Source organism: Ambystoma mexicanum, chromosome 13 (genome assembly GCF_040938575.1).
Source record: "Ambystoma mexicanum isolate Mex_15411 chromosome 13, UKY_AmexF1_1, whole genome shotgun sequence".
In the NCBI taxonomy this organism is placed as follows: domain Eukaryota; kingdom Metazoa; phylum Chordata; class Amphibia; order Caudata; family Ambystomatidae; genus Ambystoma; species Ambystoma mexicanum.
This window is the reverse complement of record NC_090938.1, coordinates 591,754,841-591,765,899: the sequence shown is the minus strand read 5'-3', so window position 1 is coordinate 591,765,899 and position 11,059 is coordinate 591,754,841.

Sequence of the window (11,059 nt, the reverse complement as noted above, 5' to 3'; positions counted from 1 at the left end):
GCAGCTGCCTGGTTGGATTCCCATCCCCCTTGGGCTGGAGGAGACCACACATAGCCCAGGATGGGTCCATTGCCCTTGTAACGGGGGCTGATATAGTCAGGGGATTTAGGAGCCCCATTTGTGGGGTTACCTCCCTGACTCCCTGTTTGGGATTGGCCCGAGGGCCTTCTGGGTCGGGGGTTGGTAGAATTATGTGCAGGAATGTTTTTAGGCCCCCCATCTCCAGATCTAAAATGGGGGCATCCTTCACCTCCGCCATCTTAGCAGCAGCAGGGTGTTGGTTGGTTGTGGGCTTTTGTTAGTATTTTTACTTTCTAGTTGCTTCTGCACTTCATAGATGCGAGTTGCTTGTTCAATGACCCAGTCTAGTGATCTTTTCTCATGAAAGTCCCTCACTAGCTGGGTCATAATGTATTTAGGGAGGGCATGAAAGAAGGTATTGACAAATTCCCTACTGTCAGTGCGCACCCTCCGGTTGGTCTGCGCAGAGGCACGTTTCAGTTCTTGGACAAATTCTTGTGGGGCCTGGTCTTCCCCACATTGCAGATTGTAGGCTGCCTTGCGGGCCTCTTGAGGGTTTCTATGAATTGAAAAATGCTTTAGGATAGCCGCCCTATAGGTGGACCATCTTGAATGGTTTTGATCCTCCAGCCCACAAAGAAGCTGGACTATTCAGGTGAAAATGTCCACTTGATATACTGAATACAGCTTTGGCTGTCCTTCAGGTTGAAAGGCTGCATCATTTGCTCAAACAATTCGAGATGCTCCCAAACTGAATATTGGGCATTTTTGTGGTAGGGCGTGATGATGCTCCTAATAGCTTTGATTTGCTTCTGGGGTTCTTTCAGCAGAGCCCTCTTCATTTTGTTGGCCTTTTTAGTTCTGGTCACCCTGGTCCACTCATCCTCTGACTCAGAGGCCCTGCTACCCGAGGTGGCTGTCTGATCTTCTAGGCTCTCCCTGATTTTGAGAGTTTGGGACTGGCTGGCAGAATGTGGAGGCCTAGTCTCTTGAGACCTGTGGCGCTCAGAAGAGTCTTCTGACTCTCCTTTGCTCCCAGGGTTGGCTGAGTCCCCCCCCCCCACAATCCTAGCTTGGAAGAGGTCTTTAAAATGCTCTTTGTGGGCCTGGTCTCATGGAATTCCCCACCAAATGTTACTTACTGATCTCTTGGTAAGTGATATTTCTGAGGATCCAGATTCTCCCCTCACTGGAGTCTCCCTAATCAGAGAAGCTGGCCCTAGCATTTGGGAGCCTGTACATAAATGCCTGCTCATCCATTGATGGGAGGCGTTGATCTACTAGTAGCATATTTCCCATTGGTGTTGAAGTCTATCATCCCCGTGGCCCTTGGTTCATATGAGCCAGTGGACATGGGGGTGGCAGAGTCCATGGAACTGAAGGAATGAAAGTCCCTGATGCCCGGGTTCCTGAGGTTATGCTCAGGGGTTTCTCTCTCCCATCTTACCTCATCTCTTTCTGCCCCTATTTCCTGATGTCATGCCAAGATCTGGCCTTTTTACTCCTCTATTAAGGCCTTACTGGTCTCTATGAGTTGTTCTTGCATGGCTATCTGTCTATAGAGCCTGTCATTCTTTTCACAGAGAGCCTCATTGTCTCTCTGTTCTTCCTGCCTGAATTGGGAGTATTTTGTTGCTGCAGGAGGCTCACCTCCTGAGTTTGGTCCTTACTGGTCTGATTATTCTTTGCCAGAGCCTCCTCCACCGCCTGGTGTGCTCCAGCAGCTTTTCATAGTCCAGTTTGATTTCACCAAGTTCCTGAAGGGCCAGGTGATTTTCTTCTAACTTTGTTTTTAAATGGTTGACTTCCTGGCCTAAGGCGTCCCTCTCCTGACTTAGAGTGTCCCACTGTGCAGCCAGGTCATCCCTCTGCTTTTTAAGTGCCCCAGCTTTCTGGCGCTCCTCATCAAACTCTGTTTGGGATTCTAGGTCTTTGATAATCAATTTATTATTTTCCTCTTTTAATTGGTCGATCTGGTCTTGTAGGACGTTGAGCTGTTCTGCACAGACTCTGTTAAAAGTTAATTGTTGTGCCAGTTTTTGTTGGCTCTGTTTTCAAGAGTCCAACCTTTCTTGACACTGTTTTTGCAGTGTCCGTACCTGGGCATCTTGCTCTGCATTCTTTTGCAGTAAGAGTGTAAGTTCTTCTTGCAGTTTGGTGGCATACTGCCTAGCCTTTGTTTCAGCTTCTTGGCTACTCTGGAGCCTTTGCTCTGCAGAGTCCAGAGAAATCTGGATTTTTTTCTGCATTTCTTCCCCTTTCCTCTTTGTGAAGTCTACATGGTCTGCATACTTTTCCTGGAAGACTCCTATGTGGGGGTACAGGTAGGCTGCTATTTTTGCAATTTTGTACTGCTCCTCTTTTATTTTAGGGGTAATGTACAGCTAGCTCACTGAGTGCTTCATGTAATAGCCCCTTGTCCTGACAGATATTAAGGTTGGTTTCAGTGACTTCTTGTTTTATTCCCTGCAGCCATACCTGTTCGTCCTGTTCTACCCATTCAACCCTGACAAACAATTTGTGCAGTTGGTGTTCCCTTGCAATATAAATTTCCACTGGGGACACCATTCCGGAAATATTAATTTCCTCTGGCCTATCTTTCCAGGGGTGCTTATACAGTTTAGAACAGTATGGTAACCCAACAAGGTGTATGTACCCCACCAGTTAGCATGCTGTGTTAGACTGTCACGAGTGTAATGTCTAATTCAGGATCTCGCGACGAGCTCCCAAGCTGTAAGTGATTTCAGTCCGGCAAACACCCAAGTCAAAGCCCAGCATGTAGTGCACAACTCAAATCCTTATTTATTTTTGTCTAAAAGTTCAATATTCTGAACGATATACCAATCATATCACACCCTTCTCCTGGAACCCCCTCACGCCCGGTCACACAGAACCAGGAATCAGGCTAGTTTGCAAAGGTAAATATTTATTTAGGTATTTAAGATTTAATCACAATATATTTTAATAGGGAATCAACAATCACCAATGGGGTGACAGAACACTGAATAATATCTTTAATACACAAGGAGTAAGTAATGAGCAAAACAAATGAAGCACAGAAATAATACTTTTGTGTTGGTTTCAGATCAGATAGCACTATGGTTAGAAGATCCCCTGGCCACCCCTCAACCCCCCCCAATAGGCAATGTAAAGAGATAGGAGGAGAAAGCAGGGATTCAGGAATAGCATAAATCAAACAGAATATCAGTCCCACTTTCCCCCAGTAAACACAAGAGAAAAACGGAATTGACTTTTCAGCTGTCAGCCTGGCTTTCAAAATGGTCTTTAGAATGAACAAAGCAAAAACACCAAATATGGTCAAAGATACTGAAATTGTTATACATTCCTATGGGAGCCGCTTTGAATAGTTGCACACAAGCCCAAGCAATGAGTTGGTCAGCAGAAAACAGTTGGGATCTTAAGGTCCAAGTCGGAAGCAGTTAAAAGCTATTTTACACGTGTAAACCTTTCAGATTTTTAAAATTGCAGCAACATTTACATTGCGCGATATTCATGATAATGGGAGAATCACACTGATTTCCGGGTTCTATGGATAGCTAGGGATATTGGGTACAAATAGGAGTTGAAATTGTGTTTCCATCACAACAACTGAGGGAGTTATAGTGGTTTTAGTAAAGGTCGTTTTTGTAAAATAGGCGCAAGAATGGAAAACAGAAATGCACAAATGGGTTTGCTTACACTAGAGGATGACTATGAAGAAGCAAATACTACACAGGATTCTTACAGTCACTGGATCAGGGTGACCCACCTGATAAGGAAACTCGACTTCTTCAGATGAGAAAAGGGTCAGCGCAAAGATAGTTCTAACCATACCGGTTCTGAAGGACAGATAGGATGGGTGGATAGGGATAAGACAAGGCAAAGATACTCCTAACAATACTGGTTCTGAATGAAAGACAGGATGGGTTGGATAGGGATAAGACAATGCAAAGATACTCATAACAATACTGGTTCTGAATGAAAGATAGGATAGGTCTGAGATAGGGATAAGACTATGCAAAGTACATATGCTATGGGACACAGTTCTTCCTATTTATACTCACTGGATATGTTTTTAAATGGGACTGGTCAGGATTGGGTCTAGTCTAGGAAAGACAGCACAACAGGCACGGGACTGGATCCTCTAGGCGGTCGCCAGATTGGCACAGGATCTGCTCTCCTAGTCTGTGTGTATTTGGACCAGCTGGATGGTGAGTTCGTCAGGCAAGCCTAGTGGTGACAAGCCAGAGAATTTCGGGATACTGGTTCAAAAGGCTTTCTCACACCACACAGCGCTTTACTGACTGGAGAGAAAACATTTGAGGATTTGGGGCCTTGCTGAAATCAATAGTCTCCATTGCTGGCAAGAGATTTGGCATCTGGATCTGGAAGAATATTTAAAGCTGGATGTAGGATGCTGGATCAGAGTGCTTTGCAGGAATCAGGAAAGTGGCTGGATCTGTGAGTCCCTATGTGTTGTCAGCTGTCTGTATTTATGCTCTAGAATGACATCACAAAGGGGGTGTGTGGGCCGGCTTAGCTAAGCTTGCCCCTGTGAGCTGGGATTGGACCAAACTTCATCTCCGCCTTGCAATTTGAGTGATTGGATCAAGGCTGGGTGATGTCACGTTTTATGATTTGCTTCACAATCCTCAGAGACCTCCCTTTAACCACTGGTCTCCAAATCTGATTTTATATTAAATGTACATTTCTACATTGGTCACCTTTGTACAAATCACACACAAGGATGTCATATTTTACATAGCAGCTATTCCTCAAAACCCTGCAGTGGTGGGATCTTGTCTCCTCTCTCTACAGAATTTAGCCCTTTTCGCTATGAACACACTTTTCAATTTTCATGCAAATTTCCACACACGTCCGTGTTTAACATAGGTATATGCGTGTACATTTTCACAATTCTACCAGTAATACATTTTGCATAAAACCACATATCTTGCCATTCCTGTCCAGAACATGTCACACAGTTCTGCCGCCTCTTCACACGTGCAGCCAGAAATTAAATTAACAACTCTGTCCTTTTTATATTTTTCACCATTTTGAATAGCAAGTTATAAGTCTTTTACAAATGTGTTATTTGTTCATGTTTAGCAGTAGATGGTCACTTGGCGCCGCCTCTATTTGTCTCCCTGCAGTCCAGGACATCCCCCTCCTTGCTTGTTCCTTCCAGAGACTATTTACGACCCCTTTAACACTTCCAGTTTCCTGGGCTGCAGCTTTGTCATTGTTCATTTGCCTTCTGTAGACAAGATTCTGCTCTAACCTGCAATTAACACCTCGCAGTGAGTTTCTGCTGAGAGGAAGGCCCTCCTTCTCAGAGAAAAACCTGCTTTTTCAGTTTTTTGCAGCGTCAGCCAAGCTGATTAACTTTTAAACCCAGCAAAACCCACATTTGTTGCATCACATACAAATACATTTCCTTCGCGGCCTGAAAGTCTGTGGAATTAAAAACACAAATAAAATATGTATTCCTTTTTTGGCAACAATCCTGTTTATGTTTGGTAATTCAACAGAATTTTTAATTTTAGGTCATTTTAGGCTTCCTCAGTACTCCTCTGACAGCTGTCATTCAGGCAGCCCGGGGTACAGCACACAGATTTTGGCATAGAGGCTGTCAGTTTTCAGACTTTGTATGTTTCACAATGTTTCATTTGATACATGGATTTTAGCACCGGGCAAGATTGTAAATTTTGAAAGGTGTTGTGTTATAGGCATTTTGGAGTTCTTGGCAACAAAGCAAATATCATTTGTAGGCACATTTCTGGGTTTCACTTGCAAAGTGATGCTTTCTCTCTGCACTCTGTTTGCTGGTCATGGGACCCACTGGCACATTTCTGCAGGGAGTGCTCTATTCCACTGCACATGCACCATGGGTGGCAGGTTGTGCATCCCTCTTTTTGTGTGCTGAAGCACACGTTTTTTTGTAGGTTTTTGGTGCGCACAAGGGTTTTTCCGCCATTCTTGCAGTTTCTTTCGCCACAACTGGCAGGGTGATGCTGCATAGCATAGCGGAATGGGTCAATACATCCCACAGTACCCAGCTGGGCAGATTCAGTTTTTCTCTTGGTGGATGTCCGATGAAGCCACTTTGGACACAACACTATTGTAGTCATCAGTGCAGCTGTACTTGCTTAAGGAGATGCTCTGGGTGGACAGCAGGAGAGTTTAGGGCTGTCCATATATTCTGCAGCTCAGTAAGAGACTATGGTTAAGGGCCCAGAAATGACTTGGCGTTCGTTAACATTATTCCCATAATATACCTCTCGCCAAACCTATGGTCAAGGGTGGGGTGACATCCAGATTATTAGGTCGCACTGGGAGGACAAGGGAGTTGTCACATGGGGGACATGTTTTGAGACAGCGTGTTGTTGGAGTTCTCAGTATTGGTATCGGAATGTGGAATACACGCTGGCCAATTTCTGACATACATCATATTGATTAAGGTAGCTAGGGCTATTGGTGGGGGTTCCCTAACGAACTTGAGCCAGTTGCGACTTTGGCACTGCCATGTGACCTGACGAAGGTGGCACATGGGGTGTCAAGGCTGTATGGGAGGATGCTGGGGACTGCAACATAAAATCCATTTGGGAGAGTAGCTGTGCACAGAGATTGAAGAAACAGAGTGGGTGAATGCGCTGGTATACACAAGAAGGGTATCTAGGAATGCTCAAGCTCATTCAAGTGTACATTCTTCAAGGGGCATAGATCACACCATATAGTATGGCAAGGGTCTCTAGGTCGGTATCTCCATGTTGACCGAGGTGTGTGGAGGACCAAGCAGACATTAGGTTCATGTTTTTGATGTGTCCTCTATTGTGACAATCTTGGTCAGCTGTCAAAACGCATGTTTCGAAGGGGCTGGGATCACTAGATTTACGTGGACGCCTGAGGTGTGTTTACTCGCTATGTAACCCCTCCTAAAAGGCACTAAGCATGTTACCAAATGTATCGATTTGATCTGTATATTGGCAAAACGTAGGATTGCCATGGCATGGAAGTCTCTTGCGGGTCCACAGGTAGGCCCTTAGCAGAGTGACCTCAAGCACTGGCCATTAGCCGAGACTACAGTGTCGTACACGTCTGTGTATAGGAGTACTCGAGAGATGAATGACAACGTTCAGTCTTGGAATGCTCTCATACAGTCGAGGTTCCTTCCATTGGATGTTATGGCGCCCTGAGGTTCTGGCCCAATGTGAGGGGTCGATGAGGACTAGAGGGAGAATGATTCCTGGTTGAGGTGGATATTGGGGGGGGTCTACAGATAAGGTGGGCTGTGGAAATCGGATAAGCATCAGTACCCTGGCATGATCTCCCTGTTGTATACTACTGACTGATAGTAACAGTGGTGTACATGAAGCAGTTATTATGTGTGTTGTTCATATTAATTGCAGAAGATGGCAATGAAATACTGTTATTTTGGCCACAGTATAATAGTGGCAGTATGCAAATATAATTGCTTTTCTTGCTTAAAATGCTAATAAACAGATTTAAACACACACAAAAAAACACAACTGTGAAGCGTGTGGTAATTCTGTTGTGGCATGTCCTGGTCTAAGAAACCTGCCGTCGTGTTGTGTGGCCTGTCTGGAGTGAGCAATTTGGTGTGTGTTGTCTAAGGTTTTCAGCTGCATTACAGGCAGAGAAGCACACCTGTGAGGTCTGTGCTAATGTCGTTGGGGCCTGTCCTGATCCAGTCTGCTGGTCCTCCACTGTGAGGCCTATCTGGAGTGAGACATTCTGCACGTGGGCTCAGATGTGTTCAGTTGTATTTGCTGCATGAAACCCCACTGGGACGACCCATCTACCCCTTTCATGCTGCAATTTGCCATTTTAACATAACAGCTGGGCATCTCTTAATTTATATAGTAGACCCCCACTCACAACAGTACGATGGGCGGTTCTCGATTGGTGGATATTCTTTCCTCATATCTAACAGAAGTGTATTGGACATCGAAGCGAATATAATATTGAACGTGGCCACCTGGAGAGGGACCTCGAGATGTGCAATCCAGAGAGCTTCCGTAAAGCCGGTGAAGAAAGGCGGGAAGATGTGTGAGGAGTTCTTTAACGAGGCGGTGCCTTTCGGGTTTACTGGAGGGGCTTAATAGGGAACACACAGTTAGCTTCCTTTCTCGTAGCAGAAGCCCAGCTGTGGACCCACCAACAAGTAATTCCAAAGTGGGCCTTCCTTTTTCTCCTGAACCTATGTTCGCTGCCTGTATGTAATCCTCTCTCTCTCTGTATCCTTCTAGCTGTGCCCCCAGTGTTTTATCCCTCTAAATGTATGCCTATTACTGTACAATGTTACTGTATCTCTTTGTTGTACAATGTTCTGTCGTATATTCTGAGTGTATTCATGGGTGGGGTGCGTGTTTGTGGGTGTGTGTGGTGGATTTGTGTGTAAGGTGTGGCATGTGTTGAGGGGCGAGGGTTTGTAGGGTTCCAGGTATAGGTTCGAGGACTGTGTGTGTGTGTGTGTGTGTAAGCTGTGCGTGTGTGTGTTGAGGGGCAAGGGTGTGTGGGGTTCCAGGTATAGGTTCGAGAGGTGTGTGTCTGTGTGTGTGTGGTGGATTTGTTGTGTGTAAGGCGTGCGTGTGTGTGTGTGTGTGTGTGGCATGTGTAGAGGGGCTGGGGTGTGTAGGGTTCCAGGTATAGGTTCGAGAAGAGTGTGTGTGTGTGTGTGTGTGTGTTTGTTTGTGTGTGTGTGTGTTTGTGAACACATTTCTTTGCAATCCAGACCTATTGTGCAGGTCCAAATAACAGATTTAATTTTTAAAAGTGAAATCTCAAGTTTGGCTGATCCGATTTTTAATATTTTGCTTCGCTCACCGGTTACAGGTACATGTGGCCATGCCCAGCGGGTGGTGCCAGATGAGGTGTGACTGCAGACAAATGTAGTGTGGCATGCACAGGACAGGCTACTCAGGGGGCATGGCCATAGGTGTGTGACGTCATCAATGACCTCATGAACTGCGAGTACAGGGCTTGTAGTTAAGGTTGTAAAGCTACCATACCTTATTAATTTCTTTGCCAGCTTGTTGTGGCAAAATGTAACCTTCACATCTAATGAAATGAACATTTTAAATGCACTTCTGATGTGTTTTAACTCGATGTCGATGCTGCGGACATTCTAAACTTAACGTTGTTTCAAAACTAGGAAGAGAGAGAGAGAAGAGAAGGGGAAAGAGAGCGATATGGGAGAGAGGGGAGAGAGGAGAGAGGTAGGGAAGAGAGAGAGAGAACATATATGGTTATGATTAAATCATTATATTTATATGAACCCCTGGAAGCCATGCACAAGAGGACATATACATTTCTCTTTGTACAAAGAATCTTTGCGCAAGAGGAGCAGGAAAGTGTTTTACATTAAAGGGGATGGTGTTTATATGTTGTTCATGGGCGCCCAGCAGCTCCCTTGTAAAGATTCATGTCTGTTTATTTACTGTTTTTTTTTTTTAGAGTTTTGATCCAAGCCCGCCAGAAAACGCTGATTCAGTACTTCTTGAGCTAAACATGAACAGTGAAAACAGATGAGCACAGACAAGGACCACCCAGATCACCAGGTTTGCTCATTATCCTTCCTTCTGTAACCTGACAGAACATATGAGGGTTTGGACTTGAGTGGCCATCCTTAGCTCCTATAACAGTGGTTATGGTGAAAAGAAACCCTTCTGGTTCACTTATATATATATTTATTTAGGATTTATAAAGTGCAAACTTTGGCCCGAGGGCATCAAGGCACTGAGGAATGGCAGTTTTACAGAACAACAACCACCACATAAGGAGCAGTGAGAGAACCAAAAAGATGAGTCTTTAGTAACTTCCTAAAAGGAAGGTATAGAGTCTGAACTCTCAAGTGCAATGGCAAGGCATTCCGTAGGGTGGGGGCCAGTACCGAAACGGATCGACCCCCAAGGCACTTGCAACAAAATTCAGGGATTTTCAACAGAATTTGCGATTCCGATCATAGGCTTCTGGCAGGATAATACCTTGCTAGTTTTTTCCTCAAGTAGTGAGGCCCCACATTATGAAGAGCTCGATGCACAATACATAAAATCTTGAACTCAATTCTCGCCCCCCCCAGCAACCAATGAAGCCCGAGAAGCAGCGCAGCGCAAGAGGTTAATCGCTGAGCTTGAAGAGCAGGTTGGGCTTCCGCATTCTGGAGAACTTGAAGTCTCTGAATTTGATACTTTGGCTGTCCTAAATAGATACCGTGGCAGTAATCTAAGGACCCCATTATCGAAGAGGTTACCAAAGTAGTGCGATTTTCCTTTACCCACAACAATCACCAACAAGCATTGGCAAATCCAAACAGGTCTGACTTCGTATATGTGGATTTTCTTTGTCCAGTAGTGCAGGCCATGCTTTAGGGAAACCAAAAATAACATTAATTATGTACTTCAGCCCAACACTCAAAAACACATCAATGTAACAAGCAGAAGGGGAAAAAAAGGTGCTCTCCCCAAAATAGCTGGATTATACAAAACGACCCTCACTAGCTCATTACTCCTTCTGTATCATGCATCAGCTGAATGGCGCCTGTGAAGCTCTCCAACATATATCTTCAAGAGCTCTGGCAGAGTTAAAGCTTTCTCTAGCCAGACCTAAAAATGAGGATTACTTTATCCTGCACCATGTCGTCTGGGGTTATGGTACTGCCTTTGTGCACTTTTTTACCTAGGCTGAAAAGTTGCACAATGCATATTTAGCAGATTCTGTGAAGGTCTACTTACTGTCTGGCATTACCCCACCAGCGGTGAGCCACCAACATCCATGTCAGAATGTATCAGATTCATTTCCTGTGGTAACTTACTTTCTAGGTCCATTTCCTGTTCTTTGGGTACTGAAGCTCACGTTTATTAAGCAATATTACATTGGCGGGGTGGCCATTCCCAGACCAGGTAATGCCCCCACCCATATTTACAGGCCCCGGGGGTGTGGGAAAGCGTGGCAGCGCACTTACCTGGAAAAAGCGGTGAGGTAAGGTGGTGGCCACCCTCTCTGAGGAGGTTCGAGC